Below are 20,934 nucleotides of genomic sequence, written 5' to 3' on the forward strand. Positions count from 1 at the left end.
ACACACTTTGCCTAGGGAGTGATATGGTACAAATGTGAGCCAGATGATCAGTAAATGCCGCCGGCCATCGTTCCGTGCCGACCACCTTATCCTGTAGGCTAACCGAAACATATATTCGATCGAGTCTGCTCGCCGAGTGACTGGTATGAAAAGTATATCCCTCACGGTTCCTATGAATCATGTCCCAGGTGTCGCTTAACTCCAGATCCCGGCATAGCACATGCAATTCACGACAGGTATTGTAATGTGGAGCCTGGTCTTTTTGGGCTAAAACACAATTGAAGTCACCACCTATAATGAAATGATCGAATCTGCCGGTAAATAAGGGCACAATCTCTTCCGAATAATATCTTGCACGCGCCCGTCTGTTGTCTGTGCCGGAAGGGGCGTAAACATTGAGAATGCGAATTCCATTAACAGTTATCGCCAGTCCTCGTGCCGAAGGTAGATAAGCCAGGTCGCGAACCGGAATCCCGTCCCGGACCAATATCGCCGTTCCACTGTCGTTGTTCGAGTGCGGCGAGGTGTAGGAGATGTATCCATTGACTTCCTGGAACTCAGGAATGTAAACTTCCTGCACCATCAGTATATCCACATCCGCAGAAAGGGTAGCAGGCCCCTGAGTGGATGCGTCGTCTGAACGACATGAGATCTTTTCACTGTCCGAATTCATATGGTCTGCGACATCCGAAGCTTGTGGTTCCAAGTCAGACAGGTCCATAATGTTAGACTCATCTGGGCTCCCAAGAAGAGAAGGGAGCGTCTCCGCAGAGTTTAGTCGGCGCTTCTTGCGGCGCTTTGGCGAGCGTTGTTTGCGGGCCCTAACCTCGGCCTCTGGTGTTGGCGAATCTTGCATCACCTGCGTTCTCGCCGCCGCCACAACGCCCTGGGGCCGTTCCACTTCAGCTTCCATGCCTGTTGTGATGCTGTCATCATCTTTCTGCGCCACCTGTAATGTCTGGGATTGGAGGTTGGTCGGAGCCATTCCTTCTCCAGTGGGGTCCGAAGGCGCCTCAATCAACTGCGGCGTCGGTTCGATAGTGCGCTCCGACCTCGGCGTCACCTCCCCGCGAAGCGCCGCCACGTAAGTCATCGGCAGTGACGTTGGTGTAGTCGGATTCTGAAGGTCTCCGCTGGGGAGTTGCACGAGTCTCCCCTGCATACACGCAGATCGAAGATGTCCTTCACCACCACCCCCGGAGCACGTCCGGGGCTGTCCATCATAGATGACAATAGCTCGACAGCCGCCGATGTTGATGTACGATGGCAAATGTTTCGTAAGGGCAATTCGCACCTGTCGTACACCATTGAGCACTGGATACGTGCTAAAACTTGCCCAACGTTCGGCCGTATGACTGATAACTCTGCCATATGGCTGGAGCGATTCAGTGACCAATGATTCCGGTACCTCGAAAGGCAGCTCGAAGACTCGAATCGTACGCGCGCCCAGGCCCGAATGAGCGACTAAAGCTTCGCCAATATGACCATCAGAGTGTCGGAACTGGAATCCTCGTTTGCCGGCTTCAATGATCCTATCGCATGCTGCGTCGTCAATCATCTTTACTTAAAGAGTGCTGCTCACGATTGATAAATGAATTTCAATAATCTCCGTGTAATTAAGTTGCACTTCGTCCCTCAAGAAACGTTCGATTTCGAAAGCCTTCGGTCGTGCATACTCGTTACAGAACGTGAACTGTATCGTGGTTTTTCGGAAATTGTGTGTCATTGCGTTCGATTCAAACAGTAACACATGCGAGTGACGACGGTGTAAACACCGCTTCTTCCGCGAACGTTCGCAGCCGGGACGCAAACAAGACCGAGCTGCTCCGCGGCTAAAGGCGGACTGATCACTCAGCTACCGGGGGCGGACTACAGGCTCTGCTAATATTATACTAAACCCCCCACATCGCTGGCAGTGGGTTATACACAACGCTGATGACTGCTTTGAAGGACAGTAACAGGTGCAAACATGTAACTCTTTTGTATCTGTTGTGAATAAATAGTTGCCACTATTTAAGTTCCAACCCTAGTATATTTAGAGACCGACGGGTAATATATAACATGTATAAGAACCAAGAGGGAATACTAAGAATGGAAGACCAAGAACGAAGTGCTCCGATGAAAAAGAGTGGGGTCTTTGGCCCCATATGTTCAATCTGCTCATCGAAGGTGGAATGGTGGAAATAAAAGAAAAGTTCAAGAGTGGGCTTAAAATTCAGAGCGAAAAGATAACAATGACAAGGTTCTCCGATGATAATGCTGTCATCAGTGAAAGTGAAGAAGAATTGCAGGATCTACTGAATGAAATGAACAGTCTAATGAGTACATAATATGGATTGAGAGTAAATCGAAGAAAAACTAAAGTAATGAGAAGTAGCAGAAATGAGAAAAGCGAGAAATTAAAATCCGGATTGAGCGTCACGAATTAGATAAAGTTAAGGAATTCTGCTACCTAGGCAGCAAGATAACTCATGACAGACGGAGCAAGGAGGACATGAAAACCAGGCTAGCATTGGCGAAAATGGCGTTCCTGGCCAAGAGAAATCTACTAATATCAAACATAGGCCTCAATTTGAGGAAGAAATTTCTGAGAAAGTACATTTGGAGCACAGCATTGCATTGTTGTGAAACATAGACTGTGGCGGAACGGGAAAAGAAGAGAATCGAAACATTTGAGATGTGTGCTACAGACGAATGTCGTAAAATAGGTGGACATTTAAGGTAGGTAGGGCCAACGGCCTTACCGCAGTGGTAACTCCGGTTCCCGTCACATCACCGAAGTTAAGCGCTGTCGGGCTGGGCTAGGACTTGGATGGGTGACTATCCGGTCTGCCGAGCGCTGTTGACGAGCGGGGTGCACTCAGCCCTTGTGAGGCAAACTGAGGAGCTACTTGATTGAGAAGTAGCGGCTCCGGCCTCGGAAACTGACATACGGCCGGGAGAGCGGTGTGCTGACCACATGCCCTTCCACATCCGCATCCAGTGACGCCTGTCGGCTGAGAGGATGACACGGCGGCCAGTCGGTACCGTTGGACCTTCATGACCTGTTCGGGAGGAGTTTAGTTTTTTTAGTTTTAGTTAAGTAAGGAATGAGGAGGTTCTGTGCAGGATCGGAGAGGAGAGGAATATGTGGAAAACACTGACAAGGAGAAGGGACAAAATGATAGAACATCTGATAAGAATTCAGAGAATGACTTCCATGGTTCTAGAGGGAGCTGTATAGCGGAAAAAGCGTAGAGGAAGACAGAGATTGGAATACATCCTGCAAATTAGTGAGGATGTAAGTTGCGAGTGATACGCTGAGATGAAGAGGTTGGCATAGGGGAGAAATTCGCGGCAAGCCACATCAAACCATTCAGTAGACACATGACTAAAAGGAAATAAAGAAAACCCCTCACCCTTCTAACGCTTTACATAATGGTTGAGCAAGCGAAAAAGGTATTCTTCCTTTAACATTTTCCTGCGAAGTCTAACTGGGACCAGTAAACCGCTGCTACAAAGCGGTTCAGCCAATAACATTTCACGATGAGATTCAACTGACATCTGTATGCCTCAGCGTTATGTAGCTGTTGAGATAATCGAAAAGATATTCAGCTGGAAACCGTTCCCGATGAGATTCAACTGACACGCACGGTGAAGTGTCAGATAACAAAACTAAACTCCACGGCAAATCACAGTCGCTGTTATGGTCATCTCCACCTTTGAGCATTTAACGTGTATGTTTGAGCCCGCATCTCGTGGTCGTGCGGTAGCGTTCTCGCTTCCCACGCCCGGGTTTCCGGGTTCGATTCCCGGCGGGGTCAGGGATTTTCTCTGCCTCGTGATGGCTGGGTGTTGTGTGATGTCCTTAGGTTAGTTAGGTTTAAGTAGTTCTAAGTTCTAGGGGACTGATGACCATAGATGTTAAGTCCCATAGTGCTCAGAGCCAGTTGAACCAGTTGAACCAGGTGTATGTTTGGATAGCAGAAGAAAGACAACATTTTGTATGTTGTGATTTCGCGCATAAGACATAAAAAGTGTGCAGCATAAATTTTCAGCATGGTTGCAGCATAAATTGTGGTTGATCACCGATAACCGGCAATATAGCTACATCTGCGTACAAAACTTGTCACCCACCTTATCTGCATACGAAAGTAAACGACTGACAAAACTTTGGAAACGCGAAATCTTTTGAATGGTCATTCTGTGTCAAACCATCAACTTGGATGTAAAATATCATATTCTTGAAAACAGCACAATTGCCGAATTTGCAATAGTAAGATAAAAAAAGTAAGAAAAGGTAAAAATGGTTCCATTCCTTATTAATTTCGTGTTTTTCGACCTATTTCATTAATAATACTCTTGCACTAAATTCAATTTTAATAATTCACTGTTTTACCAAGTTTGTTTTCTGCATATGTAATTTACCGATGCAATGGCTCTTTGTAAGCATGTTGGTGTGCCGATGCCATTTGCCTTTAATGTCTGGTACTACGGTCGTATACCCTTGAGTCTACGGCTCTGTGTTTGTGTGGCCGGCTTGGAGGCCTGACGTATCCTGTTCTCGAGCGCATTATCTGCTATTTGTCAGCTGTACGCAACGCTCCGTGCTGTGTACGACGGCATGCGGTTGGCTCCGTGTTACGTAAGATTTTTCTTAGTTTATTTTTTCCGGTCCAGCAGACACTGTAGTTATACTTGGCATTGTATTCCCGGTTCCACGTTGCGTGGTGCATTTATTCATCCCACGACGACAGGATGGAGGTTCCTTATAAAAATATTTTATCTTAATCCCATATGTGAGCATCAATGGACGAGTGTTGGTTTTCCACATTAACTTTTGAGTAAGTTCACTCTATTGTTAGATATAGAGACGGCTGCACAGCCTGGAATTTTGTCTGTTTTGAGTTTTTATATTAACTCTCTTTCCCGATGTAATCTAAAATGTCTCACTGTTGTCATTTTTCACCCCTGAGGCCAATCTGATGATGCCCCAAAATGTCGAATTCGTCATTTCCTGTAAATAAAAAGGATTTTGCAGCCGAGACTCCCTTATTTCAAACAATGCGGCATCGTTGCGTAGGCCACCGTGGCTAGAGTCAGTGGACGTGAAAGATTTCTCAGTATCGAACCACGTCGTAGTGTCATTAACTATACAGCAGAAAGCAAGCAGACCTAGGAGGGGGTCACTTAACCGTGGCCGAAACTTCGGTTACTTCAGTATAGTTTTCTACTTTATGACACAACACACTCCTTGGGAAACTGTTATGTCAATGTGACATCATTGAAAAAATTATGGAAGCAATGGGCATATATTAGTAGAATTCAATAAAATAACTATAGTTTTCGATATTTCAGAATATTTTAATTTTTTGTAATCTACTTATTCTTATTTGTCCTCTAGATCTAAGTGGAAGTTATCTCATTTTAAACGGCGTAAGACATGCCGTCTTTGGCTCCTGCTGTACAGATTAGACATCGAAACAGCCGTGCCGGAAATAAAAGAAAGAATAAGGAGTGGGGTTAAGTTCAGATTGGAATCATATTAATGATAACATTCTCTGATGACATACTTATCCTCAAAGAAAGTGAAGGGGAATTACAGGATCGGATGAATGAACGGTCTCATGAGGACAGGATATAGGTTAAGAGTAAACCCGAAGAAAATTGCAGGTAATGAGGAACTTCGCAAGTAATATTAGCGATAAACTTCCGATGAAACGTGATGATCATGAGGCAGATCTAGTGAATGAATTCTGCTACTTATAAAACAAAATAACGAATTGCGAAAGAAACAAAGGAGAGTAAGGTGGACATTAGAACAGTAAAATAGAACATTTCTGGCCAAAATAAATCTAAGGATCAAACAGGGGCCTTAATTTAAGGAAGAAATTTCGGCAACTGTTAGTTTCGAGTTCAGAATTGTATGTTATTAAATCATGGATTGTGGGAAAATCGAAGAAGGGGAACGAAGTGCCTGAGAGGTAGTGCTATTGAAGCATGTTGAATATTGGGTGAACGTTGACAATTAGGTGGACTGATAGGCAATGAGGAGATTCTCAGCAGACTCAGCGAGAAGGGGAACTGGATCTGTTAAGACGCGGAGGACAAATTTCCTCTGTACTTCAGGGAGCTGCAGAACGTAATAACGAAGGGGAAAACAAAGACTGGAATACATCCAACAAATTAAGAGGTTGGCACAGAAGGGCAATTAGATGTGGGCCGTATGAAAATGGTCAGAAAACTTTAAAATAAATACAGTCTCGACCGCAAAAAAACATTTATTTTTTTGCTACCGGTTTCGGTCAGTTTTTGACCATCTTCAGCCCTTATACCATGATTGTAGGCGGAGGTGATGAAAGGAACAAATTCTGCGACTCCACGAACGTTAACTGCTGAGCAGATGACGTTCTTAGAGCTCCTCCGTTCACTATTCAGCAGTTGCTCTTTGTGGAGTCGGAACACTTGCTCCGTTCACCGACGGCGCCTACCATCATAGTATGTGGTCTGTAGATGATCAAAAACTTACACAAACCGATAACCAAAAAGATAAAGGTTTTCTGCGGTCGAGACTGTGTTCATTTTAAAGTCCTAGGAAAAAAGACGCTGTTCTCCACGGCAAATCTTCTAAAAAATTTGTGGTCAGAAAACTGGTGACACAAAATAAAGTTGTTTGGCGGCAAGTTGATAGGTACCGTGGTACTGCGGCGTTCTGTCACGCATGGCGTTGCTTGTGTCCTGTTCAGGGGCAGGAAGAGAGCACCATCTGACTCCAGAGAGCGTGTACTGTGAGCTATCTGTGGGGAAGCGTCGTGCGACTAATTGCGAGAGCAGCCAGAGTGTAGGTTCACGTCGACGCCGCTTAGCAATTACGTCGCGCACCCCTTGCTCCACCATTAGCGGCAGCCACTCTGCCGGACAGAGGTGGTGCGTGCTGTGTCGAGCTGGGCGGCCACTCCTACACTCTACATACTGACATTTTTCCACCCGCACTTTTGTGGAAGCCGCATCTGGCCAGGAAGTAGCTTAAATGTTACGGCGCACATGCTTGATAATCGACGCAGAAAGAGTCTCCTGGACTGGAGCGACTGCCTTTCCACATTCAGTCAGTGAAAGTGCGCGGCGATAATGCATTTATCAGCCGTCAGTAGCAAGGGGCAGTTGCAGGTCCAGCAGACGGGAAGGCGATTATCTAGCCAGCTCATACAGAGACAGCCACGACGGCGCCTCGTAGGTGACCGGGAGACAGGTGGGTGAAGCACAAGGCCCACTTTTAACGAATTGAATTTTTGGTCAAAATATACTATTTGTTTGTGCATAACGTACTACGTGTAAATCAGCCACCAAGCAAGTATGCGAGTGGGTCCTTGAGATCAATGATTCACTGACTGTGCAGTGTGTGGAGTCTAAAGTTTGTAGGACGCAGTTGGCTGCGCAAGCCCAGAAACAGAAGACCGTGAACTCGTTTCCTAAGACGGGGAGTTTTCTGACCAAGCCCACTCTTATTACAGCAATTGATTATGTGTCTTCTTTTTATTTTGTCGAAAGACGAAATACCTGAAAGCTAAAAGATATATACAGTACCCAGAAATATAAAAACCCAATACTACACATAAATAAGAACACATATATACAAAACTTGCTTAACGAAAATTTTTTCAACAGTAAAAGAACATTGTGTATTTTACGAGATAAGCAATTTTCGATGTTATTTGGCATCTAGTAAACAGGAGCCAAATATACAGCTTGAAAATACTGTCTAATTTATTTGTAAGAATATATGTTCTAGATGTCAAGTAAATTTACACGCGCTAAAACGTTTGGACGACACTTTCCCTATTCTTTCAGTTCCAAAGATTTTGAGCAAATTTCCATACGCTCTTTATCAAGAACTATGAACTCAGCTTCGGTAAATAGTAAACTCTGTTATTGTTTCATCCTATATTCTGTGACAATAATTCTATTTTTTTGTAACACAGATGGTCTGTCATAACCTCATTTTCGTTTTCAGCTGCCAAACTATATCCCAAACTACTCTCAAAACATACACAGCTTTGGCACTGACGTTACACAGACGATACTAAAAAAAGGATTGGTAGGTTGGTTTAAAAGGGGGGGGGGGGGGGGGGGAAGGGACCAAACTGCGAGGCCATCGATCCCTTGTTCCCAGTAGAACAATTGCCCATGGGAGAGAAGAAAGTAAGAAAGATGTACGACACAATAACAGGAGAGAGGATGAACCAGAAGAACGACAAAAGGACAACACACACTACAATGGACAAAACAGGACAAGGAAACCACAGAGAAACGCAAGAAACAGGGAGAAGAGGGTGAAAACAAGAAAGCAGATGACCATGGATGGCTGACCATGAGAATAAAAAAGGAGAAGCCAGCCACTCTGGAACACATTAAAACCTCCACCCTAAAAGCGCTAGGGTCGAGGACACAGAGGGACAAAAGACATGCGCTAAAACTCGGATCAAATCATGAAACCCACCCTTACGAATGAAACATAAAACTAACCTGCTGTTGAGGCATTGTCGCCAAAAACCGAAGGTAGGGTGCTGGGGAAATCAAAAGTACGCCGCAGACTGGAGAAAAGTGGGTAGTCCAGCAAGAGGTGGACGATTGTCATTTGGGAGCCACAGCGAAACTGAGGTGGGTTCTCGCGACGGAGGAGGTAACCATGTGTGAGCCACGTATGGCCAATGTGGAGCCGACAAAGGAAAACTGATTCCCTGCGAGAAGCCCACAGGGAAGACTTCCACACATTCGCAGTCTCCTTAATGACACGCAATTTGTTGTGCATACTTTTATGCCAGTACGTCTCCCAAAAGCCAAAAAACCTTGTTGCGTAATACAGAACGCAGGCCAGATGCTTATCACCAGGAGCGGTTTCCGCATAGCGTGTTTGGCCAGCCTGACAGCAAGTACGTTGTCTGGGATTCCGACGTATGCTGGGGTCCACACAAACACCAGTGAACGACTGGACTGTTCCGGGCAGAAATCGACTCCTGTATGTTCCCTACTAAAGAATGGCGAGGGTATCATTGGTCGATAGCTTGTAAGCTGCTCAGGGAGTCGGAATACAGAAGAAACGATTCACCAGAGGCAGCAACGGACGTACTGAAGTGCACGAGTTACGGCCACAAGCTCTGTAGAGAATGTGCCGGCCGGAGTGGCCGAGCGGTTCTAGGCACTACAGACTGGATCCGCGCGACCGCTACGGCCGCAGGTTGGAAACCTGCCTCGGGCATGTGATGTCCTTAGGTTAGTTAGGTTTAAGTAGTTCTAAGTTCTAGGGGACTGATGACCTCAGAAGTTAAGTCCCATAGTGCTCAAAGCCATTTGAACCATTATTTCTGTAGTGAATACACTACACCTAGTACGCAAGGAATGCTGTTCAGTATGGCCTCTGTGGACATAGGCGTAGTCAACATTACCATCATCAGTCGAGCCGTGGGGGTAAACAACTTCAGAGCCCCGGAACACGCCAATAATCGAGTGAAATAGACAGTGGAGAGCGGCGGGGTTGACCTCCTCAGGGCCATGCGAAGGTCCAGACGCAGCTTCGGTCAAGATGTACACCATGGCATTGTACGTGAATGGACCTGAAGTAGGGGTGGTAAAGGAAAGGACTCCATTTCGGAGAGAAAGGATCGCACACGAACCGCAATCGTGAGCCTTGACCTGGGTCGCCGATGCGGGAGATGAACTGCCGCGGGCGGGAAAAGGAGATGGTAATTCGGGTGCTCAGGAGAACTACGAATGTGTGCAACATAACTGGCGAGCAGTTGCTCACGTCGGATCCGCAACGGAGGGATTCCGGCCTCCACCATGACACTGGTCACCGAACTCGTTCTAAATGCTCCCGTCGCTAGGCGAAAGCCACAGTGGTGTACTGGTCAAGTAAACGCAACGCTGAGGGCGCCGCCGAACCGTAAGCCAGACTCCCATAGTCAAGGCTGGATTGGACAAGGGCTCTGTAGAGCTACAGCAGCGTAGAGCGATCTGCAGCCCAGTTGGTGTTGCTCAGGCAGCGGAGAGCATTGAGGTGCTGCCAGAACACTTCCGCTTAAGCTGACGAAGGTGAGATAGCCAAGTCAATCGGACGTCGAAAACCAGTCCTAAGAATCGATACGTCTCCACTACAGTGCGTGGATCGTCCTTAAGATAAAGTTCAGATTTCGGATGAATGGTACGACGCCGACAGAAGTGCATGACACACGACTTACGGCTGAAAACTGGAAGCCGTGGGCTAGAGCTCATGACTGCGCCTTGTGAATGGCTCCCTGTAGGCGCCTCTCAGCAACTCCACTACTGGAGGAGCATTTCGAAATGCAGAAGACATCCGCATACAGAGGAGACCGACGTCCCCTTTTAGGCCATTAATGGCCACTAAAAATTGAGGTACACTCAATAAGGAGTCCTGCGGAACGCCATTGTCTTGAATCCGGGGAAAACTATGGGAGGCACCAACTTTGACACGGAAAGTACGGACTGACAGGAGGTTTTGGATAAAAATCGGGAGCGGGCCCTGGAGAGCCCAGTCTTACCATGTGGCAAGGGTGTGATGTCACCAGGTCGTGTCCTATGCTTTACGTAAGTCAAAAAAGACGGCAACCACGTTGTGGCGTCTGAAAAAGGCTATTCGGTTGGCAGACTCGAGGGACACAAGATAATCAGTGGTAGAGCGACCCTGGCAGAAGCCGCCCTGACATAGGGCCAGTAGGCCACGTGACTACAGGACCCAACCCAACTGTTGATACACCATACGTTCCAGCAGCTTACAGAAACGTTGGTGACGCTGATGGGCCGATAGCAATCCACATCAAGCCGATCTTTGCCGGGTTTCAGCACCGGAATAATGCTGCTCTCCCGCCATTCAGATTGAAAGACGCCATCGCACCAGATCCGGTTGAAGATGACCAGGAGTTATCACTTGTAGTCAGACAAGAGATGTTTAATCATCTGATCCGGCCCAGGAGCTGTGTTGGGGCATTATACAATAGTGCTGAGGAGCTCCCACTCTGTAAATGGGGCGTTACAGAGTTCACTGTGGCTTTTGTGAACGAGAGGACTTTCCTTTCCACAAGCTGTTTGAGGGTGCGAAAAGCTGGAGAGTAGGGGCAGAGGCTCGAGCATATTTCTCAGCAAAGTGCTCGCCAATCGCGTTTGCGTCGGCAGGGAGTACGCCATTGATGATAACGCCAGGGCCACCTGTTGGGGTCTGGTACTCAGAAAGACGTCTGATCTTCGTCCAGACTTGGGAAGGTGACGTATGGCACCCAATGGTCGACACGTACCTCTCCAAACACTCCTGTTTCTGTCGTTTTATAAGCACGCGAACACTAGCAAGGCGCCACTTAAAGGCTATTAGATGCTCTAGGGAAGGGTGCGCTTATATCGCTGTAGAGCACACTGACGCTCCTTAAGTGCCTCAGCGACTTCCAGAGACGACTAAGGGTCTGTCTTTCTCTGGGGGCAACCTAGAGAACGAGGAATCGCGTTTTTCGCCGCAGAAACGATCCTTGTAGTGACCTGCTCAATCACAACATCGTTGACACCACTTGGGGGATATTCAACGGTGACAGCAGTGGTGAGGTCTACCCAATCTGCGCTGTTCAAAGCCCATCTGAATAGGCGTCCGTGGGCATGACGCCAGGGGAGTGAAGGGAAGATGGGGAAGTGGTCACTACCACACAAGTCGTCATGTACTCTACAGTGGATTGATAGGAGAAGTCCTAGGCTGCAAATTGATAGATCAATGGCCATGTAACTACCATGAGCCACACAGAAATGTGTGGTGCCCCAGTATTTAAGAGGCAGAGGTCGAGTTGGGACAGTATATGTTCGACATATCTGCCATGGCCAGTAAGCATGGTGCTACCTGACAATGGGTTATGGGTGTTAAAATCTCCCAAAAGTAGGAAAGGTTTAGGGAGTTGATCAATCAGTGCAGCCAATACGTTCAAAGGTACCGCACCATCTGGAGTGAGATACATGTTGCACACAGTTATTTCCTGTGTCGTCTGTATTCTGACAGCCACAGCTTCAAGAGGAGTTTGAAGGGGCACAGGTTCACTACATACCGAGCTCAGGACATAAACGCCAACTTCACCTCACTCTCCATTATATTCGCTACAGGTCTTGTAATATCCCCTGTAGCTGCGAAGGGCAGAGGTCCGCATTGCCAGGAACCAGGTTTCCTGGAGGGCAATGCAGAAAGCAGGTGTAAATCTTAACAATTGCCAGTGCTCAGCCAGATATTGAAAAAAACCGCCGAATTCCATGGGAGGATGACGTGATCGTGAGACTGGGAAGGCATGAAACACTCAATGAGACAGTCTACGCCTCAGGGTCACCTGCTGCCACCGACTTATTTCCTGAACAGACTATATCCATTGTGTCTGAGGGTCTGGCGAGATCTAGGTCCGCAGCAGATGCCAGAATCTTCACTTAATCCTCAGATGCCGAGCTTGTTGGCAGCGGTGGTGTGGGTGCCATCACAATTCCCTTGGTCTTGGGGTGGGAGGGGGGTCTTCTTTTTGGATTTCTCTCACTGATCCTTGGGTTTCTCTGGCTGGAAGGGCTTAACTGATTCAGTCTCCAGGACTCAGGATGATCATGAAGCCCTATGACCAGCTACTTTCGACACTTCAGCCACTGGTGGGTGTCGTCTTTCCCACTAGCAGAAGGGAGTGACGCAATGGGAAGAGCTGAAGAAGACTTACGCTTCTCCAGCTGAGAAGTGGGGACTGGTGCCCCCAAAGGTTGGGGGGAGGGGACAGTGCTCCCAAGATAGGTGGTTCAGGAGCAACAGGGAGGGAACTGTCCTCCAACATCAAGGGTGCAGGTGTAGCCTTCTGGCTCTGAGAGGTGACTAGAACTCGCAGAACCGATGGGGCTACAGCTGTTCTCATAGCGGTGGCATAAGAGGAGGTCATAGCCACAGGATGTAGGTGCTCAGATTTTCTCTTGGCCTCAGTGTAGGTCAGTCGGTGCAGGTTCTTGTATTCCATGATTTTCCTTTCTCGCTGTAAAATCCTGCAGTCTGGTGAGCAAGCGAATGATGCTCTCCCCAGATGAGACAGATGGGAGGCAGGGGGATGGGATGGACGTCCACAATCTCGACATGTGATGCTGCAAGTACAGTGAGAAGACATATGGCCGAACTTCCAGCACTTAAAGTACCGCATTCGGGGAGGGATATATGGCTTGACATCACAGCAGCAGACAACCACCTTGACCTTCTCGGGTAATGTTTCACCCTCAAAGGCCCAGACGAAGGCACCGGTGGCAACCTGATTATCCCTCGGACCCCAATGGATGTGCCAGATGAAATGAACTCTTCGTCACTCTAAGTTGGCACGCAGCTCGTCGTCAGACTGCAAAAGCAGGTACCTGTTGAAAATAATACCCTGGACCATATTTAAGCTCTTACGAGGCGTGATGGTAAGGGAATTATCCCCCAGCTTGTCACAAGCGAGTAATGCCCATTACTGGGCAGAGGATGCCGTTTTTATCAAGACTGACCTGGAACGCATTTTGGACAAGCCCTCCACCTCCCCAAACTTGCCCTCTAAATTCTCTACATAAAACTGAGGCTTCATCGAGACAAAGGAGTCCCCACCAGCTTTCGTACATACGAAATACTGGAGTGAATAAGGTTCACTACTGTCTTTACCTTGCCGTTCCTCCCATGGCGTTGCCGGGCAGGGAAATGATTTACGATCATACTTCCTTGGATTGTACTGAGACTTCGAATGCTTAGAGAATGCTGGCGTTTGATCATCAACAAGTGATTACGTGCTACGCTTCATCGCACGTCATCCGCCCTGATGCCACGTACTCCAACCAGGGGCCCTCCCCACGGGCGCCACCCAGCCGTAGCGAAGACCACCTGGTGGGATGGCCATTGCTGGGTGTCCTGATGCCCCAGGTTGCTGGGCAGTTACTCCTTGGCTTATGTGGGGAGTTAAGAGCCCTGGCATCAGCAGAGTGATCCCTGTGTAGTCGGGGGCTACAGCCAACAGGTTTTATGGCGGCCCCACCGCAACGGACTGGCTACCATGCTGGATACGAGGTACGAAGAATTCCATGGTCATCATCGGTGCAGAAAACGACACTGCATAGTGGGTGGAGGAATACACACCGAGGAAGGTGGCCTCACTCAAGAGATGGAAAATGAGCGGGACTGCAACGCCACGGCGAGAAAGTGGGCTAAAGTTCTCAATGCACGATGGATACGACGCACCATGGGCGCCCTTCCAAAATTGGCTCGCTCTTTGGGAAAATTTTGAAAAATGGGGATCAAACCCTACAGGGGACCAAGACATTAAGGCCGAAAAGTGTGAGACTCCTTTTATTCGCCTCTTATGACAGGCAGGAATATCTCAGGCCCGTTCTAACCCCGGGTCTGCAGGGAGGTAAAGAAAGGAATTACCGTAAAAGCCGGGAGCACTGCGGTTGGACTCACTTTCTATTAAACGAATGTGTGGTTTCTGTTCTTTCAGACATATCCGAAAGAACAGACATCACGCATAAATATAACTCATTTGTCTCTATGGGCAATGACTCAATCTTCTTCAGTGAGGATGCACAAGTACGTCCGGGCACCTGTGGGAATCACTGAGTAGAGAGCGTGGAGGACAGGGACAGTGGATGGGTGGCGTCAGATGGCAGTGTGGGTCGGGCGTGGGGCGTACAAAGATAGTCCGCGCAGCTGCGATAACCAACTACGTCCGTGTGGCGCAGTGGGTAACGCAGCTACATTAGTAAGCAGGTGTTCCCCGGTTTCAATCCCGGTCCGGTATACATTTTCAATTATCGTCGCTGATTCGGAATAATGTTCCAACGCAGCTGATATCAATAATCCCTTCCCTTTCCTTCCCTTTCATCCGCCCCTCCCCCCCCCCCCCAACACCACCTTCAATCTACATACAAAGACTAACATTCCAGGATTATTTGATTCAGACAAGAAATTCGGTCGTGTAAAATACACTTAAACTTCCTGATGTCGAGGTTGCGAAAGTAATGTGAACACTTCACTTTTCGAGCTTTGATATTGTCCTTTACTATACGTTCGTGTTACTACAAGGGGCATTCGATAAGTAGGCCTAATACAGCATATTTTTCTGAGAACAGGTTGATTTTATTCAGGATTCAAGTACACCATAGTATTCACCATTCTTTGGTAAAAAAACCCATTTTACAGCATAATCTCCGTTCAATGCAAAGGCCCCACCCCACCTTACTTGGAGGGCCTGCATGTCCGCATGGTAGAACACTAATAGTTGACGCCGGATCCAACGTCTTGCTGCATCAAAATCCTCACCATGATCTTTTCACTGCTTCCAGTAGACTGCAAGCTTCATTGGGTCAGACAGATGACAGTTGGAAGATACGAAAACCGGGCTGTAGGGTGGATGAGGAGGTGCTCACACAACTCTCGAGTGCACAGACTTGTGTCAGGCCATGCATTGTTATGGAGAAGGAGAAGTTCGTTTGCATTTTTGTGCTGACAAACACCATGAACTCTTTCCTTCAGTTTTATGATGACAGCACAATACACTTTAGAGCTAATCGCTGCACCATGAGGGAGGACATTAAACAGAATAACCGCTTCAGAGTCCCAGAAACCTTCGCCATGATTATTACTGTCTGAGGGTGCGGCTTTCAGCTTTTTATTCGGAGGTGAGGTGGTGTGGATCCACTCCATGGATTGCTATTTTTCCCGTTCGAAGTGATGAACCCATGTTTCATCGCCTGCGATGATGGTGAATAAGAAATTGTCACGGTCAGCCTCGTAACGCGTAAGCAGATTAGCATAGATGGCCCTTCGTTGCTTTTTACTGTCTTTTGTTATGCGGCGAGGAATCCAGCGGGCGCACAGATCTGTGTACCCCAACTGGTGGACGAGTGCGTCAGTGCTACCAGCAAAGACGTCCAGGTGAACAGCTTGGTGTTTGGCTGTGATCCATCGACCACTCGAACAAGGGTGTTCCCACAATGCAGAAGTCACATCTGTGTGCAGCCGGCCGACACGCGGGAGTGATTTGGGCGACCTTGTTGTGGTGATGACAGACGACTCACCGTACTATTGTTCACTGCCAGGGCACTGTAGACATTCTGAAGCACCTACGAATATTTGCGATGCTCTGGCTTCCGCCAACAGATATTCAATGATAGCTCATTGCTTGGAACGCACCTTGGTTACATACGCCATTTTCAAGACTACGTGTAACACCGCTACCTATATTGACTGAAACAGGAATATTCCACAACGTCCCACCAAAAATTCCTCATTTTCTCAATCTAAATTGGCCAAGAAAAGAAGTGTTGCCCCTCGAACATCACCCTACTGAGTCCTCTGTCACACGTGATATAACGCAATACTAAGATCTACGGGTTCCAATGAAAGGAAAGTGTTGATGCCGACTTTGTTAATGGATCTGGGGTATCAGCTGCAAGTGCACTAAGGATACCTAAAGCTACTGTAAAGTGATGAACAGTAGTTCGTGACAGATACGAGTTAGCATTACACACCAGCTCTCTGCAGTGGCTGATCTCGTAATCAAGTTAATACATAGTTTTGACTCTAAATAGTGTTGCTTTCATATTCAAATTTACAATTACTACGTGTATGTCACACATGATCGATTTTATTGTTATATTGTATATTTTAGAGGGCTGATCTCAAGGAAGTTTTAATGATCGAAATAGCTTATGGACTTTAGATATACACACATCAAAAAAAAAGGTTTGATCATCCCGGTTCCCAGAACTCTTGAAGATAGAGTTGACTGTGGATATTGTATCACACACGCAGTCCCTTTGACTGTTCAGAGATTTAAATAAACCCGCCCAAAGATATGAACAACCATGCATGGGCAGCACCTATTACAAGGAGAGGCTCCGACAGCCGATCAGCTTCAGTCATTCCACCAGGAAGGAGGTACAAAGCTCGTGTTGCCTGTAGTTCAACCTGGCCTAGACGGTCAATACCACGGTTCGACCGCGTCTGCATTGTTACTTCGTGCTAGGATGGGCTCTCAACAAGAGAAGTGACCAGGCTCGCGGAGCGAACCAGTGCGATGTTGTTCGGACATGGAGGAGATACTGAGAGACAGAAACTGTCGATGACATGCCTCGCTCAGGCCACCCAAGGGTTACTACTGAAGTGGATGACCGCTACCTACGGACTGTGGTTCAGAGGAAGTCTGAAAGAGCGGGCCGGTGTGGCCGAGCGGTTCTAGGCGCAACAGTCTGGAACCGCATGACCGCTACGATCGCAGGTTCGAATCCTGCCTCGGGCATGGATGTGTGTGATGTCCTTAGGTTAGTTACGTTTTATAGGGGACTGATGACCTCAGAAGTTAAGTCTCATAGTGCTCTGAGCCATTTGAACCATTTTGAACTCTGAAAGCAACGTCACCATGTTGAATAATGCTTTTCGTGCAGCTACAGGACTTCGTGTTACGACTTAAACTGTGCGCAATACGCTACGTGATGCGCAATTTTACTCCAGACGTCCACGGCACCATGCAGCGCGATACAGATGGGCCCAACAACATGCCGAATCGACCACTCAGGATTGGCATCACGTTCTCTTCACCGATGAGTGTCACGTATACCTTCAACCAGACAATCGTCGGAGACGTGTTTGGAGGCAACCCGGTCAAGCTGAACGCCTTAGACACACTGTCCAACGAGTGCAGCAAGGTGGAGGTTACCTGTTGTTTTGGGGAGGCATTATGTGAGGCCGACGTACGCCGCTGGTGGTCATGGAAGGCGCCATAATGGCTGTACGATACGTGAATGCCATCCTCCAACCGACAGTGCAACGATATCGGCAGCATATTGGCGCGGCATTCGTCTTCATGGACAATTCGCGGCCCCGTCGTGCACATCAGTGACTTCCTTCAGGATATGATGTCACTCGACTAGAGCGGCCAGCATGTCCTCCAGACATGAACCCTATCGAACATGCCTGGGATAGATTAAAAAGGGCTGTTTATGGACGGCGTGACCCACCAACCAATCTGAGGGATCTACGCCGAATCGCCGTTGAGGAGTGGGACAGTCTGGACCGACAGTGCCTTGATGAACTTTGTGGATAGTATGCCACGACGAATACAGGCATACATCAGTGCAAGAGGACGTGCTACTGTGTATTAGAGGTACCGGTGTGTTCGGCAATCTGGACCACCAGCTCTGAAGGTGTGGTTTTCATGAGCAATAAAAAGGGCAGGAATGATTTATATGTTCAACTCTATTCCAATTTTCTGTACGTGTTACGGAAGTCTCGGAAGCAAAGTGATGCAAAAGTTGTTTTTTTTTATGTGTGTAAAATAAATCTGCTATTTCGACTGCTACTCTTCATTTCTATTTTAGGTGCGAAAGTTTAGTTCCTTCATGACATGAATTATTTTTAACAAGGAGCTTATTTCTACAATATTTAAAAACTGGCAGAGATGAATGTATTGATCTTGTTTGCTGTTATGGTTATGATAATATAATATACAGAAGTGGTTGGGGGGGGGGGAGGCGTAGAATCAAGGGTTTACGTTGTGCCGATGAATTTTTAATAATTATTGGTAATCATGAAGGAATATGTCGCTACGGATTTCATGGTTAGGTGGTGGAAGGTGGTTCAAAGTCCGGTACGAGAGGATGGACACAGAAGTGGGTGAAAGCTGGATTATAGATGCAATGGCCTAACAGGTAATATCAATTAGAAACAAAAGGGTATGGTATTGGACGCTAGAATTCGGTTTCCCGGTTTAGGTAGTGTTAGAAAGTGCACTAGGCAGGGAAGGAGTTGAGAAACCGTGTGAATAGCAAAGGATGCGAGTAGAAGAAAGTATGCCGATGCAGAAAGCGACACTGGATGCATTTGAGTCGAGTATTTCAAAAAAATTGTAATATTTGGGAGTACCTGAAGCCTAATCTTCCTTCTCTATCCTTCCTTGAATCATAACATTTACCATTAAGTTTAATTTATGTGTATTGGTGTTTACCCCTATTTGTGTACAATAAATGGAGCAAATGTGAAATGCGGAACAGTCGGCCACCGAGCTCACGCCGGGAACTGCGGTGCGGCTTTCTCGTGCAGCTGTGACCTGAGCCAGCGCCCTCGCCGCTGCTACGCTCGCGAGCGCGAGGGCGGAGGCAGTCTGCCGCTGGAGCGCGTCACTCTTCCAGTCGCTCTGGAGGAGCGCCAGCACGTCAGCTGCAACCAGCTCTCCAGATTTACGGGCCAAAAGTTATTTATGTCGCTTGGGAAATGTGGCACTGCATCTTTTTATTTCGAAAGAAAGATGCTGATTTACGATTTCCGCGGACCACAAACTTATCTCCCACGTGCTTAACTTACGTCGCCAACTTTTGCCAGACACGATTTAGTATCGTTTGCAGCAGAGGTCCACGTGTCTACATGTCATCGCATTTGTTTGTAGAAATATTGTGTTGAGCGCAACTTGGATGCCGATTAACCTTGTTTTCTTTGTTCTGCGTCGTTTATGTGTTGTATGCATATTAAGTTACGTCAGCAGTAGATCGCAAGAGACATTTCAGAAATTATGGATGGGGTTCTAGTCGCTCTGTGGAAGATGCTGTGTCGAGAATATTGCAGCACGCGGACAAACCGCATGTTTACTCTCAAATATACTGTCTAGAGATGTCCCACAGCAACGCGGGTTTGAGATCTGTATCGTGGAGGTAATGTGACTCACAGCCGATTATAATGTTGGAGGTGGCAACCGAGGTCTCATCAGTTCTCTGGGTTCACGTGGCTAGCGATGACTTCCTGTCCTGTAGCACCCTCTTCGTCTCAGAACAGCTCTTTATACTGACCGACCCCAATTTTGATGCTAACTTTCTCACTAATCTCATTTGTGGTAGTCTTCATTACTTTCGTCTTTCTTCGGTTTACTCTCAATTCATTTTCAGAATGTCCCATTATGCTTCTCCGATTGAAGGTAGCAAGGTCATCTACGAATTTTATCATAGGCACTTATTCACCTCAGTTTTAATCCCAATCTTGCCATCACTCCTTTGTTATACAGATAGAACATGAGCAGATAATCTCTTACATCCTTTTCAATCCGATCACTTCTTCCTATCATTCTTATTGTTCATCCTTGCAATTCATATTGTAGACTAAATGTTTTTCTTCGCAAATTACACAAATTTTTATCAGAATTACGAAAATCTAGCCTCATTTCTCAGTGTCGAACAACTTTTCTACGTCGGCAAATCCTAAATCTGATTCGCCTCTGTCTTTCCGCTTCCATTTCTTCATCTATCACGTCAGCAGACAGTTCCTCCCGCTCGCAGTGGACTTCAGTATCTTCTTTCCACCTATCCGCTCTCTCATCAACACTAAACAGCAGCATTTCTCCTGCTGTAACACCTATTCTTTTAATTTCTCCGGAGGTTGTTTTGAATTTTCTATGTACTGATTCTGTGTTTCCGATTCGTGAGTGGCTTATAATTCTGCATTCCTGAATTTCGTTGAATTTTTTTTCTTACTTCCTTCTTTCGTCGATCACTTGAAGCACTTTCTCTGTTACCCGATGTTTCCTCGCAGTTACCTTCCTCGGTACATTTTGTGTTCAATTTATGTGATTTTTCGTTTTTAGAGATATCCAGTCCTCTTCAACTGACTTTTTTTTGCAGTATTAAGCATCACAGTATTTACAGCCTCAGGTGACTTCAAGTGCACCTCACCTTTCCTCAGTAATTCAACATCTAAATTGCTACCACTATGAATCTTCCGCCTACTCTTCGTCATTACTGAGATGTGATTTGAGCCTACATTTGCTGCTAGGAACGCCTTGCAATCCAATATCTGCCTTTGACATCTCTGCTTGATAATGATGTCATTCAACTGGAATTGGCTCGTACTAAGTCCACCTCATTCTCTTGTGAATTTTTAACAGTTCATTCGCT

At 47.0% G+C, this 20,934-nt stretch overlaps 1 pseudogene; it reads left to right on the plus strand.

Annotated features, from left to right (window-relative positions):
- The first annotated feature begins 2,730 nt into the window (after window positions 1-2,730).
- LOC124722860 lies at window positions 2,731-2,848 on the plus strand (annotated as a pseudogene).
- Window positions 2,849-20,934: the final 18,086 nt, after the last annotated feature.

The sequence above is a fragment of the Schistocerca piceifrons genome, chromosome 1 (genome assembly GCF_021461385.2).
Source record: "Schistocerca piceifrons isolate TAMUIC-IGC-003096 chromosome 1, iqSchPice1.1, whole genome shotgun sequence".
Taxonomy (NCBI): Eukaryota; Metazoa; Arthropoda; class Insecta; order Orthoptera; family Acrididae; genus Schistocerca; species Schistocerca piceifrons.